This window comes from Haliotis cracherodii, unplaced genomic scaffold (genome assembly GCF_022045235.1).
Source record: "Haliotis cracherodii isolate W230 unplaced genomic scaffold, xgHalCrac1.p SCAF_1, whole genome shotgun sequence".
In the NCBI taxonomy this organism is placed as follows: domain Eukaryota; kingdom Metazoa; phylum Mollusca; class Gastropoda; order Lepetellida; family Haliotidae; genus Haliotis; species Haliotis cracherodii.
Genome location: NW_027266264.1, coordinates 6,943,228 through 6,969,339, shown reverse-complemented (window position 1 = coordinate 6,969,339; position 26,112 = coordinate 6,943,228). Strand labels below are relative to the sequence as shown.

General features: G+C 37.7%; 1 protein-coding gene across 6 annotated transcripts in view; it reads right to left on the bottom strand.

The window, feature by feature from the left end:
- Positions 1-26,112, bottom strand: part of LOC139471859 (zwei Ig domain protein zig-8-like) — a 226,820-nt gene that overhangs the window by 164,219 nt on the left and 36,489 nt on the right. For 4 of the 6 annotated variants that reach the window (XM_071254372.1, XM_071254364.1, XM_071254407.1 and 1 more), the window contains exon 2: positions 5,028-5,155. The gene's annotated coding sequence lies outside the window, so the exon portion shown is untranslated. Of the gene's footprint in view, positions 1-4,276; positions 4,320-5,027; positions 5,156-26,112 lie in introns of those variants that run through there. The other 2 variants (XM_071254381.1, XM_071254389.1) reach the window with 2 other exon arrangements.

The window sequence follows — 26,112 nt, the reverse complement described above, 5'->3', positions numbered from 1 at the left end:
CAACTTGATTGACATTTGCTCTGTAGTTTTCTTGATCACCCGTTTCCTGATTGACATGAATCTTGTATAACCATACTTATCGGCTGTGTCATTGAACATTTTGATAGCTTTTGATGCAAGAGTGGAAGGATTCGTTTATGCTAAATGTCTACACTTTGTGCAGTGAATCAAGTTTAGACCATTCTGCTTTACTTGACAGCATACTAAAATGATTGTGCCAATAAAAATTGTGAATGAAAATGATGATGACTATAACAATGAAACTAATAACTTTGAGGGTGGGTGGAATGCCAAGCCGCAAATGAAGACAAAGATAAACCCAACATGTTGGCAGAGACAGTTGGAAGTAAATGAAAAAATCTGTTCCAGCTGACACAGCTCCTACTTTTTGACTCACTGTCAGATATAACAGTCCAGTGTTGCAAGTTGTTGAACTATGTTACTTGATAGCAAGTTTAATTTAGTTATGATTATAGAATCTGTTCGCCACCCAATAGTATCATAACGAGTAGTTATTTCTCAAGAAAAATTATTTAGTTTGGGAAAATACATATTAAGTAATATCAGGAAGATGTTGCATTCTGAATTGAAAAGAATGGCAACCATATTGTATACTAATATAGTTTGATTCAGACAGCTCAAACCTTTTTCTGCATCTTTAAGCATTGCTGCAAAAAAGATATTCTTGAAACTTGATCAGTCCCAAGTACTTGTGTTCTCAATGTTGTATATCTTTAATAAGTGTTTCCAACTGTGCACCTACTTGACTTTGTCAAAAACAATTATGCTGTACAGGTTGAATAAAGGTCAAAATGCATAATTTCACCAAAAATGGAAGGTACTTGTTAGGTCCAAGTACCTACACCTATTTTATTACATACTGAAACAATTGCGTGGATGGATGCTCATGATATTAATCACTGGATTGTCGGGTCCAGACTCGATTATTTACAGACCGCCCTCATATAGCTGGAATAATGCTGAGTGCGGCGTTAAACAGCCAACCAATACATATTGAAGCAAGTGTAATGAGAAGATGACAAATCCCCCTGGCCCCTACAGAAACCAAAGACACCACTTCTTGTTAATACATATAACAAGTTTGGATGAAAAATCTTTCACAGTTTTCAATACGCTTTAATACAAAGTATGTCTGGACTGACAGATCAGATGATGGCTATATCCCCCTGGATTGCATGCCAGTAACATGTTTCTAAACATTGGATCATAAAAAGACACCATAGCTGGGATAAGTAAAACTACGTCTCAGCTCCATAAGCAGTGTTTTTCAGAGACGATGTTGAACATGCAAAAGTTTAGGCAACTGGACAGGCAGATGGATGGTGGGCGATGACATAAATTGACATGACTTTCGGTAATAAACAGTTTTAAAGGTCAAGTGTCAAAGCAGGATGAAGAATCAGATGGATGGATAGATGGGAGAACCACACCATGCCATGTTATATTGGCTCACCTGAACTGAAAGGTAAAACAAAATAGTTCAACAACACTTCTTAAAGTAAACAAGTGGAAGCTACAACTATTACTTCCATTATCATTCGCAGTTGAGTTCTGCTTTCTTAACTTTATCGACAATGGTGTATCCATAAATGTCAAATACATGCAAATCAGAACCATGTGAACCAACATTGGTGTGGTCAGTGTTGAACATGAATGTCAACTGAAGTTCCAGCTCCATTTGTCCAGCAGTTTCATATACATATTGATCTGTTGAGAATGGACAATTTGCCAACAGCCCATGACATAATGTTCCCTTGAGCTAACACCCAGCTAGGTGAGCCAAAAACCTACTTACAAACTGAGAAAACATGGCATAAAGAAACTCCAGGATCAATATCAGTATTGAATCACCAGGGGCAGACAAAGGGGATAAACATGGGAATATGTCTATGTAGATTGAACATCGGTAAAAATACCAAAAATTCATATTGATATACCATTTTCTTACATTATTTACACATGGAAGGTTCATTGATGATTTTATTTGCTTGGATCATATTATGAGCCTATTTTTCAACACCAGATTTCAGCTCTAAAGTTGTACTTCACCACCACAGTTTAAAAGATACATCCAGTTTCATCGATGTCAAATCAAACATCTCAGACTTTGGAGGCCCACATTGTTGTTTCATATTCTGCCAAGTCTGGACATATCCAGACAGGTACTAAATCAGGGGTAAGTTTAACAATGCTCCCAAAGTTTAATGTAGCGATAGATAAATGCTTGAGCAGCACAAAAGAAATCTATTTTATAGTTGTGTTAGTCTAGTCTCATCTAGTCGAGTCGAGTCGAGTCCAGTCCAGTCCAGTCGAGTCGAGTCGAGTCCAGTCGAGTCGAGTCCAGTCCAGTCGAGTCCAGTCCAGTCGAGTCGAGTCCAGTCGAGTCGAGTCTAGTCTAGTCCAGTCCAGTCGCAATACAGTATTGAATGTTTCCGTATAAAATGAAATGCATCAAACATAAATAACTTGAAATTCAATCTGAAACATGTTCATAATATTTGCTATGTAAAAATGGTTATACATGACTAATTCAACTCTTTGTAAATCAACATGAAAGTTATAAATCTCAGTATAACTTGCTTAATATTTATCATGCAATAACACTTTAGTAAACAAAACATGTCTGAACAGTCCCAGCCTGCCATTATCAAACATGTCAATGTCCATTTTTCAGGTTTATGAACCTAACCATTGCAAAGACATTATCTGTTTGGCCTTGGAGGAACAGATTCCCTGTTTAGTCCTCTGGCCATTGTGTCACTCGTACAGACTGACATGAAATGCTACACACACAAATCACACTTCGACATGAATTGGAAATAATTTAAACGCCCAACTAAACGGTCAGGCAGGTGACCCATAAATGTTGCCTGATCACCTTCAAAGATACCTGCCTGCATTCAGACATTATTAATTTTGAAAAACCACCAAAAAAAAGAGACAAATCACGTCCTGATTCAGTTGAAATAATGTAAACAATAATTTGATAAGTCATAACAAAACTGAATATGTAAGTACGTAGTCTTAAAATTATCTGCCAGACAGTCGGGCAGGTGGAGGAATATTTTATGCAGCCCGACAGAAAAGTTTCCAGACACAGGCAGGCAGGCACTGACATGAGACACAAGTGAATGGTATGAAGTTCACATACAAATATACGTTGTAATCAATGCATTAAGTTTCAGATTCATTCTTTAATATACACAATTACACTTTCAAAACCATTCATCTGTCAATGACGTGAGGTAAATAAGATCATGAGCGTAAATCAGGACAACCTATTCCTGAAGTAACTGACTGCTCGTTGTTCTGTCAATATTGTTAACCTTGGCATCAATGGCTGGGGCAAGATTTCCTGGCCTACAATAGTAAAAACATCGTAGAATGTGTCAAATTATTCTTATGCCTGAGTGAGGTATTTTAATTAGCTCCGATTATTTCCTGTTACTATTGATAACATGATAATGAATACAAAATTAGAGAGATAAATTCGGAAATAATTCCATCAATATTTGAAAGATTGACATCTCTATCGGTGACCATTTCCTTTAATGTCGCTTTTAGATGATACAGATGCAGATGATACCATAAAAATACATATTTCTATATTAGTTTGGCACATCTTTCAAGTCAAAATGAAAGCACAAACGTTGTGTGTATTTCACAAGTGAAATATGAGAGAATGATTAAGATATTATATGCCTTTCTCCGCCCCCATCCCCCCAAATCAACATGAACTCATCATTCACAAAATGCTTCCTCTACGTGTCACAGCACTACAAAGATCTAAGTTTCAAAGCAAAACTGCCCCAAAGTAGGGCATAATTAGTGATGACTTAACACAGAAAAGATTTCATATTCAAACTTAAAAGCATCAAAACCAATGACATTTGAATGAAGAAATGGCAACAAAGTGAAGTTAAGCTTTCCATTTTCTCTGTATTAGCAAAGGTATGGACTCCATTTGAGAATCTGACACATCTTTCTCACCTCTTTGTTAGTGAGATAAATCTCACAACCATAAGGCATGAATTCCATTCGTAATTCAGCCTACAGCGTTAATATCATATCAGAATGACACTGGCGATTTGTCAGGCAGAAAAATCTAAAGCTGCATTTGCCGTCAACTCTTATATTAAATTAATTAAATTCTGCACCTGTTCCTGGAGCAATGCTTTTCAAATATTCATAATTATAACTGGTGAGAATAGCACTATTTCAAATATGGAATATTTCACACTTTGTAACTAATTACCTTGGTCCAGTATCAGCAGGAGATGTTGACCAGCGGCACGTCTCTACGGTAATTACAAAATGTCTTCTTAATTATTTAGCTCAAGCTGAGGTTATTAGATTATAACATCATATTCATTTCTGTTTGTTTGTAGTGTACGACTTGAAGGTGTGAAACTCATTCAATTACACAAACTTGATCAGTGGAATTATACAATTACTCTATTTGTAAAAAATATAGACAACTCAGGAACACTTGCAGGTTTGAATTAGGATTAAAACTGTTTTGTTATCTGTGCATTTCAACCTGTCATGTAAAATAGCAATGGGCAAGTGTTAATTACATAAATATACAATCTTCTCAAAACTTGTGAATATCCAATGCATGCTTCCATTTTCACCACAAATATTATCATTTAATTAGACTGATTAAAACTAGCAGCATGTTACGGTCTTTGAGACACGCTATGAATTCTCCATTGATAATACATAACATTTAAGGACTAGGAATAACAGAATTACAAAGCATCACATTTTCATAGATTTCAGAGTCGAAGGCTCCCATTAATAAGGCCAAATGATTTTTTGGGGTAACAAGTGGTGGTGGATTCTTGACACAGGGCAAGCATTTTCCAACATTCCACACGACAGATGAGAATAAAAGTGGAAGCTAACCTTAGACTGACATTTTATCCTGTTGACATATAACATCTAACATGGCTGCTATCCATAGAGAAATATAAACACAAGTAGAAAACAAATGTGTTACTTACATCAGTGCATTCACAGGAACACCAAACAGTTGTGGTTTGAGATGCCTCTTTAAGAACAGTTCCACACTGACTCCAGCTTCCACCAGGGTTTCCTGATCAAATTAGTCTCTCTTTGCCAATCTGTTTTCCTTCAAGAAAGGAAATCAAAATCAGAACTAACCTTTCTATATTCTCTAAATCAAACACTAACTTTGTAATATGTTCCCCTTCTTGTGCCAAGTTTCTATATAAGACACCCAATTACGACAAACTTTAACATCATCTAATACTAACTTCCTTCTACTTTTGTTTTTTTCGTGATATTCAAGCTTCAATAAAAATGTACAGGGAGTCACAATAAGGGGGAAATGCTTGGTATGTGCTAACTCATGCTGCTATGTAATAATGAAAAGGATCTGTATGGATGGTATACAAGTATCAAATGCCAATGGTAGGATATACAGAAAACTTTGAGCCAGATTCCCAACACCAGGGGTAGGTGTGTATTGCAAAAGAATACCAAAAGGTCACCCAAACAGGTCTGGCATCTATCAAGTCTCGTCTCATCCGAGTATACACATCAATGTGCACATGGGGCCTCAGGCTACCAGTTGGCTAAGTGCATCTTATAAACTTATCGATATGTGTCAAAATTGTGTGCTGCCAATCAGATAAATATCTTACACATATCTTCCGCTAAACCATGTATTCATGGCAGGAAGTCTTCCCAGCATGCAAGAAATGTTAGATATTGAATAAGGCTCTGTACTTCAGAGGCCACAAGTCTTAAAGTATGAGCCATAACAAAGTCTTAACCTTTAGGGTGAAAACTTTTCAATCTTGAAAACAACCTTAAAATGACAAATTACAAAAAGGTTATTTTGTAAATTCGAAACCAGAGGTTCAAGTCAGCCTTGAGTGATGCCTTTCAGGTCATCTGGAGCATAATCAGTGTGTAAAATATTCTAACTATTTCTTTCAGTACAGTTGAATTTACTGCCCTAGTCAATCATTTCAGATAGCATAGCTTCAGTACATGGCCTTCAGTATGTGGACATTTAATACTGACAGACAGTACACCATCCAAAAATGCTTAACCAATCAACATGTCAATTACATATGAATAGTGCACAGAAGTGTAGATGATGGATTTCTCGTCATATTTACTGGTGTACTTGATTGAGGATTGAGTTATTCCTAGACTGTAACATAGTTGTCACAGGAAGCACCCAATGTACTGCTTTGACAGCAAATATTTTCATATACGGTCTGCTTAAATTGATATAATTAAAATGGTTACTTCAACTCTGCTATTTTTATATATTTCATATTACGTCCCTTTCTTGGTACACTGGGTGGTCATTTTACTACTTATATTTTTATATATTTCATATTACGTCCCTTTCTTGGTACACTAGGTGGTCATTTTACTACTTATTAACAGTGTGAATACCAAAGTATAGTGAAACAGTTCCTCTTCAATATTCCCTCTATATATGATCCACCAAGTGTTGTCAATAGATTTCTTTTCTTCTCTCTCCTCTTTCCAAATATTACTTAGTACTAACTGATCAAAATCTTAACACAACCTCCATTTCATTTCATCCACTGGTCAATACCGCTATATTTTAAGTATCACAGTGTCTATCTATGTGAGTTCAAATAAACATTGCACAACATTTCAACATTTATCCTTATCTCTAAAATTGGTTAATAATTGGACATAATTGGAACCCAAAGCTCTATCAAGGCCTCATTAATCCCATACAGATTTAAAATTAAAACCTTAATTATATGTCTATTATTGATTTATTATTGCAATTCATATGTTAGACAATACCAATATGAAACTTATGCCAGGGCAAGTTGTTTCTTACAACCCTGCTACCTAATGAGGAAAGATGCAACTGGAAGTCATACAAAATTGTGAGTCGAGTTGGATATTACCTCCCCTCCCCTGCAAGGTCTGTCTGACCCCACCTGTGGCAGCTGAGGAAGGCAGGTGAACAAACTATCTGAGCAATGCACAACTTCCTCCGTTTAAGTAACCTCCTTAACATATTTATCTTCAAACACTATTTTGAAATCTTTGACAAAAGTGATCACATCTCTCTCTCTCTCTCTCTCTCTCTCTCTCTCTCTCTCTCTCTCTCTCTCTCTCTCATATGATCTTCAATACAGTCTTGTGATCTAAGCTCCAATGTCATGACATTTTAGGATCTATTGTGTCAGTGGAGCCAGCGTTGACATGATTTCAACTTCTTCATCTGTTCAATTACAATGCTAATTGAAAGAATAAAGATGTTGACATCAACAAGTCAACTCTGTCTTCATTAGACATTCATATTCATATTACTTAAAGAACTGTCCCTCTATTTGTCCCCAATGGATGATCAATTATAACTATAATCTAATAAAAAAAATTCTCTGTAAAATATGTCCATTTCAGAGACTAGATTTTAGTCTACCTCAAATACTGGAGCTTCATATTTCAAAGAGATTCATCAAGTTAATGACACTGAGTGTATGCTGCAGTCGAATATCACAGCTGTATTATTTTGACCAGTCAAACCAATGAATATCATCATTTTGTAATGTCACACTATCGGGACTCACACTTGAACCAACCAATCCCCACAAAAGTAAGCACTTCTGACAACATGGAATTTCCATGGTTCTAAGGCAAGCATGGTACATCTACTGGGTAACTGTCATGCCCCAGAGTTCCATGGCTAATGAGAAGCAGTGTGTTCTGACCTAGAACCTGCATGGGGAGATCCATGATACTTCAAAGACGTACAACACAGTGATCTGTTTCCCTTACATGCATCCTACATAAGGAAAATTTGGAAAGTCTATTTTTGTGTTCCCCTGCCATGATATTTCAGTAATATTACAAAAAAAGCTATCTAAAACCCCACTCACCATTTCACTCAAGTCACAAAAATATCAGAATACTCCAATAAAATATATCTTACAAGAAATACAAGGAGATAACTATAAAAACACTCACAAAAGTTTTGTAAAACACTAAATACGGCCAACACGACAATGTATATTCACCCCATGAGCTCCTATCCACTTTGCCATACTTTCAGTCACAACAGGTAAGGGACTTAACTCAGTTTTCTCCTTAAGTGTTTGTTGACAGAATAAGGCTTGAACCATGATATATTCACCTGTTGAGTTTGGCAAGGGCATGACTTCTTAATAGCAAGAATGATTTCAACAGTTCATGGCGCCCTAGGGTAGACAAGTAGGATGTGCTCCTCTTGAAGGCCATCTTTCTGCCCAATCATTACTTCAAAGTGAAATGAGATATTGGCTGTGTAAACAATGGATTGTAAACAGCATTACAAATAATCACTCTTAAGGTCATACACCCTCTTGATACTCCACAATTGTCCTTCACTGAAGGAGTCCCATATCTGATTTCAACCTGCAATACATTCCGCATGTTATCATACAGATTATACAGACTTCAGAAGAGGCGAACCTCTATCACAGGGCTTTACCATACATGTATTTGACCTTGTTCTATCAATAATACAAAACCTGTATTACAGTACATGGCACTCCAACTTAATCATCCAATATTGTTGTAAGGATTATTCTCATACAGTTATTCTATACAAAACAAACATTTACTGAATTTTAGTTGAAATGCTTCATTTTACAAGAGTCATCAGAAGATGACAATCCCCCTGGCCCTCACATATTTGAAAGCACAAGTCATCTGCCTCTCTCTAATCTACCTGTCTGTATACAAGAGTAGTTATGTGCTATCAAAACAACACCATTGAATTGGGATTCGGAAATTGTCCTATTGTGTCCATGGAAATCAAAAAAAGAAAAATGCCAAAAATCTGCAAATAACAAAAGGCACCACATCAGGATCTGTTAGATATATCTGCCAAGTTTTGTTGAAAACTATAGAACGTTTTTTGAGTAACGCTCCAGAAACAAAAAACAAGTCGCGCAAAATTATCCGTCAAACTGGCAATCGTGTCCTTGTCCAACTTCTTTCCATAAAGATTTTTAATAATAAAAATCAGACAGACAACAGACAGACAGACAGACAGACAGACAGGCTGATCGCTACATCCCCCCCGCATTATATGCTGGGAGATAACAAAATCATGCCCTATTGCTTTTATTAATCCTAGCCTATTTGTCATAAAATTTCTACTTTATTCAAAACTGAACAACATACTGAAATATTTGTATTCATGTGCATATCTTACAAAATGAATGCCAATAAGACACCATCTGTATACCATTTCACACAAGCCTACATATGGTAAAAAATAATGAAAATGAAAGTTTTGTAAATTATGGAACACCAAAGATTCAAAACACAGGACTCCATCGGTAGACAATAACGACAATCTCCAATCCATGAGAGGCTATTCTCCTTTGCAATGCGAAGTTCAAGGTCATAAATACTGCAGTGATGAATGTTGTAAAGATGCTGCTGCGAAAAAAAATTTTTTTTTACAACGGGCAGCTTGAGTACACAAATCAAAATATATCAGTGATGGACTGTATTCCCAAAAGCCCAAGTCTCAGTAGTATGTATGGAAATGACATCTCAATTAAAAAAACCAAAAGATTATGAATTCTGTAGTCATTCCCTTTTTGTTATTTAGAGGTTAAATGGCAAATGGAAACATTTTCTGGAACCTCGGTGCAGCCATCTTGGATGTTGCAATACCATTAACTGACAGAAAACATCCACTCTGCCAATTATGTGACATAGATGATCTTACTACTTTTTGTTAAGCTATCACATATAAAAAAGGGAAACTACAGATTCATAATATTATAATTAGCCTAACATGTTTAAAATGAATGCTCAATTTTTAAATACTCAAGATTAGGAACATTAAAAAGTCATCAATGTTGTGTAAAATGATCATGAAAAAGTTCAAACCTGGAAAAAACATTTCATTCATATTTCAAGTTTTGTAAAATTTCACCTGCTCCAACTGCTTGATAAAGATGTTTATGACATTGTAATAATGTTCATATGCACATACATTTCCCTATAATCAATACTTTATGTCGCTATACTAATGTTGCTGCTTGCCACCTCAGTGTGAATATAGTTCACGGAAGTCCATTAATTAGTCCCCAGCATCCTATATCCTAGTCGAACAAGGCAACTATATCGTTTGGTGGTCAGACTCGATCGTCTGGTTGATTATGTCATCATACACCAGTGACATGGTGAGTTGCTCATAATATCAATCACTGGTTTGTCTGGTCCAGATGCAATAATTTACAGGCCACCATCATATGGCTGGAATTTTGCTGATTGCGGCATCAGATAAACAAACAAACATTCGATTTCCTGATTCATATCACTACAATTTCTTCTAATACCAGCAAGCATTGAACACACCAGAAGATGGGTTCTAGCAGAGTCAATGCTAAATGAATCATTGTCAAAATCATCACAATAAGTGGAGGAAAAGTTATTTCACTCTCTGAAGCACAATCCTGGATGCAGAAACTGGGAAAACCTGTCTGATAGTGCCAAAATGCTACCTTGAGGTTGGTGTCTACCAAAATCAGGGAAGAAACAGCTTGTGACAGAAGAGGTTTGGGGCATCAGTGGATCTGTAATGCACGGGTCCTCAAAGGAAACAGATGCAGTCTCACTTGTCCATCATCATAAGGGAAGGAAACAAAAAGCCTGCACTGAATCATCTCGAAGTCAACTTCAGGTATTGCAAGGACTCAACTTACTCATCTTTCAGAGCGTGATAGGGGCACTATCATTGTCATGACTTCTGAGGCTCTCTGCATCTCTGCTCTGAATACACACTCGTCTTGCCAATAAATCCCCTTGAAAGCTAAGGAATGAAGCTCACCTCCGTCCTCAGCCATACCTAGTGCTGAGAGAAAAAGGCAAGCTTCCAACTAGCTGTCTGTATCAGTTCAAGCAGAGTCTTCTCTGGGGCATTTCCAATGACAAAGACTTCCAAAACTGGAAAGGTCTTATCTTTATATGAAATGGTAACAAGAGTTCAGGCTTTAAGACTTCAAAGCCCCAAGGAGCATGAGACCTCTACATTCCCCCGTAGGGTCTACAGGCTCTACAGGGGAGCTTAGCTGGAGCTTGTGACCTTAAATTGTGTGCACCAGAATCTGGATTTAGAACAGTTTGAAACTGGGGGACCCTTCTGTGACCACAAGGGTATTGCTGATCAGCACAACGTACTCCTACAGAGAAAAGGGGGAGGGGGAGAGGAGAGCAGGAGAGGAAAGAAAGAAAGAGATGGGGGAGGAAGAGAAGGGACGGAGGAATGTCCTGTTTATCCAAATACAGTGCACGCTTGCAACAATTTAGGTGCAATGCCACAGCTAACCTGACTGGAAAACAGGATGTGTAAACCCTGACCCAGCCAATGATGCTAACTTATTCTGGGAACTACATCATGGCCCTGTACTACAAACCAGTCCAAGGACAATAGTTCCGATTCTATAAATATGACATAAGTCACACAGGTCCAGAAATCCCGGTTCTGACCTGTCAGTATCTGTGAGAGGGTCCAGTTGGTGATTTCTCTCTTGCTTGGTCCAGCATTGGCTTTTTAACTGAACTCATGACACACTCATCATCATTAGAACAATTACCGTCTAAAAAACACAGAAAAGTGAACCCATAGGTTTAGCATAGTTGCACTTAGGTGACAAAAGTTTTGCAAGAAGTGGATGTTCATAGAGATACAAAAATTGAGAGAAAAAGTATATAGGTATAAGACTTGAACTAGATAGTATTAAAAGGTAGTTTAGTACAAAATATGATATACTATGTTGTACATAAGGTGTACATAAACAAGTTGTTTTTGCCTGTTGTTTGAGTTCTTATAAAACAATCAATATCACTTAATTCTAACATATTTTGTTGATTGTATCCAAAATTACTTGCAGTAGAAAGTAATTACAATATGTGACAAAATCGGTCATGTTTACAAAGTTTCAAAACACTTAAATTGGTCAGTGACAGCTGAACTCCTTAAACCAATAATTACACTGTTAAGTCCTTATGCAAACACAACACAGATCTGGCATACTTGACAGGAGATCACCAATCCCAGACCACCTACCATGCTTCCCGCAAGCTACAAAATCCCAACTAACCCTACAATATCATAGAATGTTATCAACTAATGCTTTATTCAGCCTAATTCATTTCAACAATGTTTAAACTGTCTACATGCATGTCTATATTTATGCATCATGTAAGGATTCATTCATATTTCCAAAGATAAATTCAGCTTGACCAGTAATATTTTGAATTATTCCTTTGTTTTAGATTTCCTTAACACATTGTAGATGCTGGGACAAGTGACCTATTAATTCCATCCAGAGAAGCAGCCTGTTCCACTCAGTGACTATCAATCTCATCGCTTCATCCAGGGCTCTCTACCTTGTGTTGTTGAGATTAATTAACAATATGAAATCACTCCTACAAGCCTTATCTCTGTAAAGTAGGTTTGATCACTATCGAAACACAATCTGAGACCACTGCAGTGGGTCATGTTGGCTGAAACACGGAAGCGATCAGCTTATTTGCTTATTAATGACCAGTATGATTGACACAGGAAAACAAGTGCTTCTTACCAGGGGTGAAACGATACATCGGTGCACCAGTTTGTTTGTTTGTTTGTTTGTTTGTTGTTTAACGCCACTCTCAGCAATATACCAGCTATATGACAGCAGTTTGTAAATAATCGAGGCTGGACAAGACAATCAAATGATCGACATCATGAGCATCGATCTACATAATTGGGATATGATGACATGCATTAACCATGTCAGCAAGCCCGAACACCCGATCACATTAGTCGCCTTTTACAAGCAAAGTCGCCTCTTACGGCAAACATGGTTTGCAGAAGACCTATTCTAACCCAGATGTTCACGTGTGCATCGTGAGTTTTCATGCGACGATACAATATATGATTTGTTTTTGTCTGCATCTATTCGAGACAATACACTTGGTAAAATAGATTACTTACTACCTGTTCAATGACCCCACCTACAGCAAACACATATATCAGACTCAACAGATCCATCCACACCCTTATTCTTTCCTACTTATTGCTATGTTTGTGGATCCCATCTTGACAAAACATATCTCTATGCATATCATGCATCCCATACAACTCATTAACACAGAATACCGCCTACACCCCCCACAGCTGTTCTGTACAGTCTACACCCCACAGCTCTTCTGTACAGTCTACACCCCACAGCTGTTCTGTACAGTCTACACCCCACAGCTGTTCTGTACAGTCTACATCCCACAGCTCTTTTGTGAAGTCTACACCCCACAGCTCTTCTGTGAAGTCTACACCCCACAGCTGTTCTGTACGGTCTACACCCTACAGCTGATCCTAAGTCTACACCCCACAGCTGTTCTGTACAGTCTACATCCCACAGCTGTTCTGTACATTCTGTCTACACCCCACAGCTGTTCTGTACAGTCTACACCCCACAGCTGTTCTGTACAGTCTACACCCCACAGCTCTTCTGTACAGTCTACACCCCACAGCTCTTCTGTACAGTCTACACCCCACAGCTCTTCTGTACAGTCTACACCCCACAGCTGTTCTGTACTGTCTACACCCCACAGCTGTTCTGTACAGTCTACACCCCACAGCTGTTCTGTACCGTCTACACCCTACAGCTGATCCTAAGTCTACACCCCACAGCTGTTCTGTACAGTCTACATCCCACAGCTGTTCTGTACAGTCTACACCCCACAGCTGTTCTGTACAGTCTACACCCCACAGCTGTTCTGTACATTCTGTCTACACCCCACAGCTGTTCTGTACATTCTGTCTACACCCCACAGCTGTTCTGTACAGTCTACATCCCACAGCTCTTCTGTGAAGTCTACACCCAACAGCTGTTCTGTGAAGTCTACACCCCACAGCTCTTCTGTACAGTCTACACCCCACAGCTCTTCTGTACAGTCTACATCCCACAGCTCTTCTGTGAAGTCTACATCCCACAGCTGTTCTGTGAAGTCTACACCCCACAGCTGTTCTGTACGGTCTACAGCCTACAGCTGATCCTAAGTCTACACCCCACAGCTGTTCTGTACAGTCTACATCCCACAGCTGTTCTGTACAGTCTACATCCCACAGCTGTTCTGTACATTCTGTCTACACCCCACAGCTGTTCTGTACAGTCTACACCCCACAGCTGTTCAGTACAGTCTACACCCCACAGCTGTTCTGTACAGTCTACACCCCACAGCTGTTCTGTACAGTCTACACCCCACAGCTGTTCTGTACAGTCTACATCCCACAGCTGTTCTGTACAGTCTACACCCCACAGCTGTTCTGTACAGTCTACACCCCACAGCTCTTCTGTACAGTCTACACCCCACAGCTCTTCTGTTCGGTCTACACCCCACAGCTGTTCTGTACAGTCTACATCCCACAGCTCTTCTGTGAAGTCTACATCCCACAGCTGTTCTGTGAAGTCTACACCCCACAGCTGTTCTGTACGGTCTACAGCCTACAGCTGATCCTAAGTCTACACCCCACAGCTGTTCTGTACAGTCTACATCCCACAGCTGTTCTGTACAGTCTACATCCCACAGCTGTTCTGTACATTCTGTCTACACCCCACAGCTGTTCTGTACAGTCTACACCCCACAGCTGTTCAGTACAGTCTACACCCCACAGCTGTTCTGTACAGTCTACACCCCACAGCTGTTCTGTACAGTCTACACCCCACAGCTGTTCTGTACAGTCTACATCCCACAGCTGTTCTGTACAGTCTACACCCCACAGCTGTTCTGTACAGTCTACACCCCACAGCTCTTCTGTACAGTCTACACCCCACAGCTCTTCTGTTCGGTCTACACCCCACAGCTGTTCTGTACAGTCTACATCCCACAGCTCTTCTGTGAAGTCTACACCCCACAGCTGTTCTGTGAAGTCTACACCCCACAGCTGTTCTGTCCGGTCTACACCCTACAGCTGATCCTAAGTCTACACCCCACAGCTGTTCTGTACATTCTGTCTACATCCCACTGCTGTTCTGTACATTCTGTCTACATCCCCTACACTACTGATTCATACAACAGGCCAATCCTACACAACACCAACAAAACATATGTGCAGGATTATGTACACACATTACAATCCACAGTTTTTAATCAAATGTTGGTTGAATTTAATTAAGAAATAAACAATTAGTGGGACTTGTTTATCGTACAATAAAACACTGCTTGGGGAATAAACCATGAGGGTCACATCATTAAAAAATAGTTACATTATTTTTAATAAAGATGACTCCCCGAATAGACACCAACCTCGGCATTGTCGAAAAATCCATTTTATGAATGGGTGGGTTACTTTTGGTATTTCCCACATATTCTCACAATCTGTACCCTTTCTCCGAATACTGAGTGTCATATCTCTCCCACTTTTGGATGTGATCATTCAACTACTTTGTTTATCTGCGTTGTCCAGCTACATCTATGGGGAACAACTCACTAGATACTTCCCTCTCCAAAATAATGTTGTCAAATATATGTCATCAAGTTGCGAGCACATATACATTCAAATCTCCAGAAATGACGTCATGATAGAATTTTTTTTATCATGACATAAACCACACTTCATTCTTCATTTGTCTTTGTGATTTATCGCGTAGCTATCTCTCTCATATAACAAAATAAGTCAATCGTCTACTGCACGGAAAACAACAAGAACATCCATAGATATGAAATGCATGCATTTACCAATAGTTCTTTTTCAGTTAGTTTGCCATATAACACTACTCCACGTGTACGCACGTAGACATGCATGTGTAAGAATATATTATCCTACCCTATTTTTTATCCTGGGGATGAAATTCTCTAGTGTCAGGATGATTCTCACTTGTGAATTTGAACCCATACCAGTTTGTTTAGTTCTATCAACATATATTTTCCCCCACATTCCCCCTCTCCCTCATTTCTCACCCCACACCCCAACCAAACATGAAGAAAATGCAAGTATCAACATAATAACACTAGATAACCTTTAACCTATAAATAACCTATTGCTAGTATTGAAGTCTGTCATTGGATAATATACACTGATTTAAGTTAGTGTAAATTATCCAAGGATACATTTCCTATTTCCACTTACCGTATTCGACGTAATAAGCGCCCAGGGCGCTCTCAAAATTAGAAATGGGGGGCTTTTAATAGAATGTTATTTTGGTGGAAAAAAACAGCCTTGAAAGATCAATTTCGTGGTTTATGATGACAGCCTGAAATGTTTATATACGACAGATATATTTTTCCAGAATTTGATTGCATATTATACGCGAATAAGTAAGTCTTTTGTATATTGACCAATCGGAAGGGGTGCTAATTGGGATTGTTCACCAGCAAATATTTTAGTAAATATCGCCGTGGGCACTTATTAGAGCAGGGCGCTTATTACGTCGAATACGGTATGTATGTTTCACTGGGATGAATTACCCTTAATTTTTGGTCATAACCTCCCCCAGATTTCCCATACTAAGGTAGGATACAATACTCTAGAGTAAAACTTCCCCGGGGATAATATTTAGGTAGGATATAATCTTTGCTTACACATGCACGCACACACACACACAGATGATCAAAAACGTCCATGGGATCATATCCACCCTGTGTGATATAAACAGCACTGTCAAAATGTCTGAACTGTGTGGAAACCACACAAAAATAGATTCACATTTATCTCCAAAGTTGGACATAAATGTTGTATGGAAAATCTTTATTCTGGAAGATTGCTTTATATTTATCACCCTGGCATCCAAAAACGCCAGAGGATATTTTCAGGTCAAGTTTTTCCCTTTTACCACGAGACATTATTTCCCAATTGACCAATTTTTCACTTTTAAAAACATTTTTGATAATAGTTTATGGAAACTGTCAAGTTTACTGAAGATTACAGATAGTTGTTTAATAAGGATGGAAACCAATAAGGCAAAGACAATATATTGATTCTCAGAACATGAAATTCAGGAAGAAATTAGGTTACAGTCTGTAACTTTTTTCAGGCATGTAATGATTCAGAAAACATTCAAAATATTTGTAATGATGATACTGATAAATATGTTTATTGTGTAATTGTCAGTGAGACAGCTAAATCTGTCGGTGAGATAGAGCCCCAATCTTTGCCAAGTGACAATAATCTGATATTGTCAATCTCAAGAAAGGCGGTATTATATATCACCTCAAGTAAAAGAGCAGGGTCACAGGGAAATGGCTCAAGAATAATGGCTCAAGGTTTTGTGGAGTGCTTAAGATCGATATTTTCACTTGTGGCTATTACAATTCTAACAATTCAATTCTTAACCATGCCACTCAATGAGATAATCAGAGTATTTTGCAACCACCAATCAATTATTCCTCCCTATATCCCAGGAAAGTGAGCTACAAAATTCTGACCACAACATTTAATGACACAACAGTGTATATGTGAACCACCATTAAATATCCTCACAACAATCATCATTGTGGAACAGTAAAGCCAGCAGAGAATGATCTTTTATTCCTCCATGCATAGACATAGCCAACTTACAACACTAAGTATTGACATTTGTCTGGAAGTTATTAATTGCACTTAACTGTAGAACAATGTCCCTCATCCTTCAATGCAAACTAAAATTTCTCCAGACATCTGGTTAAAATAGCACACTTTTACGACCACAAAGCATGTCATATTTAATATCATATATACACGACCACAAAGCATGTCATATTTAATATCATATATACACGTAATGAAACTGACGCTCATTCCCTGACACACGACCAGTGTGGGAGATCAAAACAAATGTCAGGTGCTTCAGAGATGCCCTTCCAACAAAGACGTGAATGTTTTAACATGTTCACAGAAACCAGCTTTTCCCCTGATTTCTAAGCACTACATGCCTTCTGTGATTACGTGTTTGTTTAACACATCTTTAACTTCAAGGAGAAGCAGAACAATTAACAGGAAGTTTTGAGTGTGCAGGTTCTTCCACATCCAATCCACATGGATAAAGTCAAATGTCAACGCCAGAGAATAATCAGTCTTGATTATCTGCTAAAACAGATTCCATTGGGCATAAAAGGCACACAAAAAAGTGATGAAAATTATATGAATTGATGACTGAAAAACAGGGATGACATTAGGTGAAGGCAATGAATAGAAAATAGAGCTCACCTAAATGTTTCATGAATAATTACATTACATCAAATCCATTCAAGGGAAAACTATAATAATCAAAATCAGTACCAGTATTTGCTATAGATCCTTGCTGTATGTACAACATTCTCCACACTCAAGCATGAACAACTGGTTCAGTAGAGGGATTACATGATCAAAGCAGAAGATCTGTCAAAATTCAAAATATTCTATACAACATATTTACTGCTTCTGAAATAAAATGTCATAATGGTGACAAATAAATGGACCTAAATAGAGACGCAAGGCTTTGAAGCTGACCAGAATGACTAAAATTTGTTTGTCTTCTGAGAGAAATCTTCAAAGGAACCATTGGTGAAATGAAACTTCATTAACAACAAGCATCACCCTCCTAATCCCAGAGGTGTCAGAGATGCCCTAACGCAGTATAACTAGACAAATGGTGGTAAGTGCAGACGAAGGGTCATAACGGTAAAAAATCAAATACATCAAACAGTGTACACCTTGCTTCTCCACATACAACCTATACAACACCATACCATTTTTTTAACATACAAAATTTGTTTGCCCTTCAACTTCAGAGGATTACATCTAAAAAGTATGAAAGTTCATGACTGTCAGTTGGACGCCACAAGCTCACTTGAACTCTTAATTCACATGAGCAAAAACTGAAAGTTGCAAAGCAAAATGACACTTCTTTGAATGCATCACAAATCAATCCTTCTGTGAAAATCAGAGGGGGCTGAAGATTCAAAAATGCTTAAGAAAACACCAAAGTGTGTCACTACATTATGTTGAATAATTTATACCCTTTGTGAAATTCTATGCAGGGGGCCTTTGTTAAATCATGTAGCACTGATTTAGAGCATGTTTCAAGTTACAACCTTCAAGGAAAGAGTAAAACAATATATGTCCTATACTAGCTATGTTAATTGTTATTATGCAACATTGATTTATAGGTGTGTTCAAGCAAAGTCTTCTGTCTTTAATTTAACCAATTCAGCTGAGATTGAAAAGAATTAAATAAATGCCAAAAACTTATCTTCCTAGTATGATCTTCAATTTAAACCAAAGAAATCAATTCTGTTCTGCTTAGAGAGTGTGTGTGTTGGGGGGAATGGGGGGATGGGGGGGTGGGGGTATGGTGCACGGGTATGGTGCTGTCAAACCTAGAAACATTATCAGGGTGAACCGGGATTCAAACCCACAATCATAGGTTTCTGGCATGCCCAAGGGACGCAACTCTGCAAAGCATGTCGCTGCGCTTTTGCCAACTGGGCCACCCGTGCCCCTGTTCTGCTTAGAAGATATATATATGCCAGCATATTGAGTTCAACTTAGCATCAAGGATGATTACAACAAAGATATCTATGAATGATATACATAATGAGGAAACAGTAGGCTTTGGCAATACATTATACTTAAACAAAACCATTTGAGTGCATCATGCTTACTGCAATGCACCCTACTCTTAACAAGATATGCCCTTCTCTAGCACTGACAGGGATGCTACTTATGATGTCTCGGTTATCAGTAAATTATCTAAAATTATAGGATTTGAAGTTGCTAGCTTGTCATAATATTTCTGTTTTATTACAAGCCTCGACTGGCCAAACTACTTTATCTTCCACCTATAATAAACGACGAGACAGTTCCTCCCAGTCTGATAGACCATCATCAGTTAATTGGAGGTCAGTCATGTGGCTTCTTGCCATAGGCACACATCTGTAGGGAGTGTGTGAGTGGCATTTTACGGCACACAATAATATTGCTGTCTTGTCATGGTGTATCAACTTTTATGTGGGTGGAAAGTCAGAAGTTATTCATGTTAAAAACACTAACAAGTGATTTAAACCCAAATAGCATGGCTCCAGCAAACCAAGGATCATAATCAGAACAAAGCTGGACTTAAAAAAAACATCAGCCGATCCTGACTCTATGTAACTCTACACATTGAATCATGTACCCCAATACTTCTTGTAAATATAAAATGCAAGGGAATTTTTATTGTCTTTATTATCTGCCAAAACAGATTTCATTTGTCATAAACGGCAAAATATTTGTAAAACTTACACCATCTGTGAAAAAATACCATTATCAATGAAAAAAGGATACCCTCACCTCTGTTATATATTCAAAAGAGAGCTACATACAATTTTTATTCATTTTTGAAAGTCTTTTGAATAAATGTCTCTGATGTTTTGCATTTTTTATCCACATGATGAAAGAGTTATGAATATATCATTTTCTCACGCTTCCTTGAGTGAGTGAGTGAGTGAGTGAGTGAGCGAGCGAGCGAGTTTGGTTCATCACCGCTTTTAACACTATTCCAGTTATATCACGGTGTGTCACTTTAATGTTGGAGGAAAGCCCGAAGTGATGCAGGTCTCAGATGTTTACCACTTTGGTGAACCCACAGCACGTGTATCGTGCTGACAAACCTAAAAACATAATCGGAGCGAACCAGGATTTGAACCCACAATCATAGGTTTCTGGTGTGCACAAGGGACGCAACTCTGCACAGCAAATCACGGTGCCTTAAATGACTGGGCCACCCGTGCCCCAACATTTCCTTTAAAATTCTCTTCTTTCATCCAATGTAAATGTCCTGCTGATTTTACTGTCCCCACAAAGTAAATAAAGACGGCCCAGTTGTTTAAAGTGCTGCGATTCACTTTGAGGAGTTGCCATACAGAGGATAAAGTACAAATGAACATCCCTATTGATCTTATTCATTACATGAATATATTAAGTATCTTGCACAGTAAAATTATGTTTTATAGATTATCAATATTTGGCCTTCCTAATTATGTATAACATCAATATTTTAACAAGTCTGCAAGTAAAGTAATCCTGACACACATTCATGTAGGTACAGAAGTATGTAAACACACAAATACTTTCTTCTCAGCTACCACCAAAGGAACTTCTACAGCCATTGGGTATTCTGGGCTACAAAGCCCCCAAGCCATAAATAACAATGACCCCATCAATCTGTTATTTTGGCAGACATCATCGTTAGATGCCAAACTAAATTGAATGAAAACATCAGTTTAAAGGTGGTCTTCAGAAAACACTGTGTGGTATAGTACTTACAAACCAGTCAATCCATCATCCCAACAGAGGTGTTTTATGATAATATGTCAAGCATAAATGTTCCACACAACAACAGTGGCTAATTATTTGTAACTCGGTCGTTTTAACCCCTAACTATTTTGTGTTCTATCTCTTTTCCCAGCTGCCACCCTGGGCTTCTCTCTGTCTGAGTAAAGGCAAAGGATCTCATTGAGTATTCAAGACTGAGTCAATTAGTCATCAGTTACCTTGGAACACATTACAGGCTGCCATCATCACTCAAACCTTGGATCTCTCGGCGGATTCATCATCATCTGATGGATTTCATGAAATCTTATCAGTTTCCATGCCATCTGCTGTTTACAAAATATTTGACAAAAACACCTTTCATAATTTTCCTGGTTTTGTTTACCTTTGCTATTTCCTATAGTATTGAAATAACCACATCTAGCATGTTCAGAAGGTAAGTAACATCATACACTAAAATTCTGCTCTATGAATAATAAACCAAAACTAATGTGTTTGACACAGTGTGATGACCTTCAAACTATCGACAAATACCAGAGTCTTATAACGATTCATTCACCTGATTTATCATGCTGGTGTCACAACACATGCAGGACATGGGTGGCCTAGTCGTACATGGCACCACAGTCTGCTATGCCAAGTCCCTTATTCATGCCAGTATCAGAACCATGCATTCATGATCACATCCCAGCTTTAGCCTGATGATGTTCTCAGTCTGTAGGCACCACACCCATACATAAGGCAGTAAATGTGTAAGACCTACATCACTTTGACCTTTCCACAAGCTGACATGTCAAGATATAATTGTCAATAAAGAACCTCAGGAACTGTAGATCACATGAAAGGTGTAAATGGTTTTAAATGTCAACAAAGATATACAATTGAAACAGTTTCTGTCAACATTGAGCTTTAAAGATTGTCTGCATAGATACTGAGAACAACACCATGAGCAAATATGAAACAAGTATTTGTAGCAAAGTGATAAAATGTCCCCCGACTGTATATACACCGTAGTACCAAATATGAAGACAATCCAGCGATTAGTTCTTGAGATATCGTGGCAACACCGTTTTCCAACTCCAAAAGCAGATTTGCCTGCTTTAACCTTGAAAATGGGGTCAAGGTCACCATAACCGACTGGTGTCTGCGGAGTCTGTATATACACCATAGTTCCAAATATGAAGACAATCCAGTGTTTAGTTCTTGAGATATCGCGGCAACAAACAGCTGGGACGTACGGACGGACGGTCGTGAATACTATATCCCCCGCTTCGCGCTTTCACGCGGCGGGGGACAAGTAACCAACTATGCACAATGTTTCTAAATCTGCAATCTATTGTAGAACATTGTTGCAATATACAACAGCTAGATTTAATGAACACAAAGTTTCAACTTGAAACTTCTAACAGTGAGTTATCATAATTATGCCATACAATCTTATACAATCATACATACAATCAAATATTTCACAAAAATGTTTCATAGTAAAATACTAATGATTTGAATTAAATATGATGACATCCTACGGAGAACCATACATTGCAAAGTTCAGCTTCCACAGTCTGGCAATTTCAGAGAAAATGTTTACAGAGGCAAATCTGCATTTTGAGAAATTGTATTAGAAGAGCATTACAGTACATTTTGAGCAGAAATCACAGTGCAGTGGTCATAAAATCAGTTTCAAACCTCTGGGAACAATCCAGATTGCAGCTTGTAGTTTCAGCTTAATTGGTTCATTGGTTTCTGAAGAGATGTTTTCAGTGTGAGGAAATGCATCTTGAGAGATTTTAGAAGCATGGTAAAAGTGCACAGTTAAACAAAGGTCAAATAATGACCTATCATCCATAAAAGAACAAATGCCTTGAGCCCAACTACTAACTACAATATACCAAATTTCATTACATTTTTAACAGAAATGACTGAGTAATGGCCATAGATAGTCTTTTCAATATGGCTTCTGTAGCACTGTATTTATTGACATTATTGACACTATATTTTGTGCATAAACAGACGACATCCAGGTCGTGGTTTACACCTTATCAGTGTCAACAAACGCTACAAAACTACAAAAGTAATATTGCGCTAATATTGTGTAGGTTATTTCTCATATCAGGTTAAATACAATATTGCAGTTTAGTTACAATGCACATTTTTTAACATAAAATGAGTCAATGAATCATTAAAGTCCTGTTTGTTCACAAATCTGTCTGAAATCTGTTGCATGATTTACATGTCACATTTACGTGTTAGAAGCAATAAACATGAACCGATTCTCTTCACCCAAAGGCATGAAAATACGCCATTTTACTTTTATCTTAAGTGTATTAGTATTGAAGTGTAGAACTGATTTACATTCGTAATTCTATTATTTCTAAAATGGAGAATCAGTTCAACGAATGCGCTATGATCATACAAATTACATCCTACAATAACCACTACTGATTGTGTTACATTAAGCCAAAGGGACATATTTCATCAAGAATTTATAACCTGACACCGACAAACATAATCTATTCCGTGCAATTTCCATTTGCATGGAGCAATGGAAATCAAACTAAATTATTGTCATCCATACCATTTTCCTAAATACTATAAAACTATAAAATATTAACCTGTCAGATCACTAGCCAAACTTGTTTCTCTTCTGCCAAAATCCTAATCTTCACCTGCCAAATAGTTGGAAGATGTATTAGGGACAAGCCAAGGAGCCATGTAAATAAAGCTAAACACTTTCTCCAAGCATCCACCTGAAGACTATTTCCCACTTTAGAAAGCCGTCTATATTCAGAAATTGAAGAAGAAAATAGTGCTCTCTCATTTCTTTCCCTCACATTTTTTTCTCAAAGCAAGAAGAACATGTTCTGTTAGTGCGCATAAAGCAATTTTCTACATTGATAAATGTTGAAGGAACTCCCCTTCGGTGTAATAAAGGAGATCGCAAGCTACATGAGCTTTAGGCTCCTCAATTGTTTGCCAACATGTGTAATTTATTTCTGATGAAATATTGGTCCAACTTTGTGGACATATACTGAGATCTTGTAAAGCACTGCGTTCTTACCACTTTGATGTCTTTCTAATTATATCATAATTATAGGTCATGCTTATTTTTCTTGGAGCCCTACATCATCATTTGCTATCCTCTCAATCTTTCACTGTCACGCTTTCTCTAAAGTGTGATCAATTTCTTTTGAATTGGATCCAGTGTTGATAAATTCTTCGACTTGAATCACATCGAACGTATTCTTAAGGCACTCACCACACCTTAGTGAAACACTTAAGTGTGAATTATTAGATTTGATAGAAATGAGACCTGTACTCTAAGAGCAGCTTACAGAGCTACTAATGTTGGTTCAAACATCCACATGTTTTATTCACATTTACATAGTGTTTTCAGAGGCAAAGACACAAATGTCAAAGTTTACTAGGGACTGACTGATGTATGACTCAGAATGACATTTAAGTTAAAACTGATCAATCATACAATACAAATTTCGAATCATACAACTTATTCATGACTGACAGGTCTAAAGACCCACATTCTGTTGAGCGCAACACTTAAGACACGATGTCAATCAAATTCAGCCTCATGGTCTTATATTCTAAAATGTGAGTATGTTATGTAAAATATAGCATGGAATATACTGTTTAACATTTGTTTCATTTTCCAAATGTTTTTTTCCATACCCAACCAATACTAAAATGCTACTTTTTAAGACAATCAACCAATCAGTGAACAGGAGAGTAATTTGTTCAACCCACTGACCTCACTGGCAACAGCCCCTCCTTCTCAAGGCAGTTTTTGTGGGTGATAAACTTCTTTCATAGAATTTATCACCTAATGTATCACCACACTGCTCTCTCTATCATACTTCACTGTAACAAGAACATTTGCACAATACTTACATGCAAAGTCTAAGCTATGCCCATAATGATGGCCCTTTTTGGTAGATTCTAGTCTTCTAGTCTGGCAGCTTTTGCAACAACTCCCAACTCTGTTAGTGCACATCAGATTCCTTTCCCACCAAAATGAAGAAATGTTTTTCGCAATATTTCACACTCATTTTGATTCAGTCAAAGTTCAGTGTATGCATGTCCAGAATATTATTCCAAATATTGGCCTGTCATTTATCTACAGGACAATCTCTACATGTCAGATAAGTACAAATGATTTGGTTACTTAAAAAGAAATACAAACAATTCATATTTCTACATGGCTCTCATATTTGCTCAAAATTCTGTGCCCATAATGATTAAAAGATCTTGTGCATGCATAAATCTTGTTTCATAAATGTTTGAAAATAAACTTCATTCATGTTGAATAAATATCAAAGCAATCCGAGGGACCAAGGAATTATGAGGTGAAAGATGCTTCTTTTCATGAAGTGACAAATAAGAGATGTCTTTCAAAAATGTTCTCTTGTAAAATCAATTACTTGGCAAGGTTATGAAACAAGGTTAGCCCAGTCTCAAAGGCTTCAGAATGCTTTAAACAATGCTTTAAAGAACACTATTAGCCTTCAGAATGCTTTAAAGAACAAGATTTGAACATCAATGTGCTCCGATCATGTCAAAGATTTTAGACTTGCTGCAGACTAGAAGCATCAACCTCACTCCAGAGACCCAGCTAGTGTCTGACAAATACTGCATTAAGTTACTTCACAGATATGAATTAGGGAAGCATGCCAAGTATGTGTCTAGGCTCAATAACATTCAGTTTTGTGCAGATATACACACATACAGAAGATAGACAGAGACATCTTTAGAGTACAGGGCCTTGTAGCAATCTTAGTGTTATCACCTTCTTC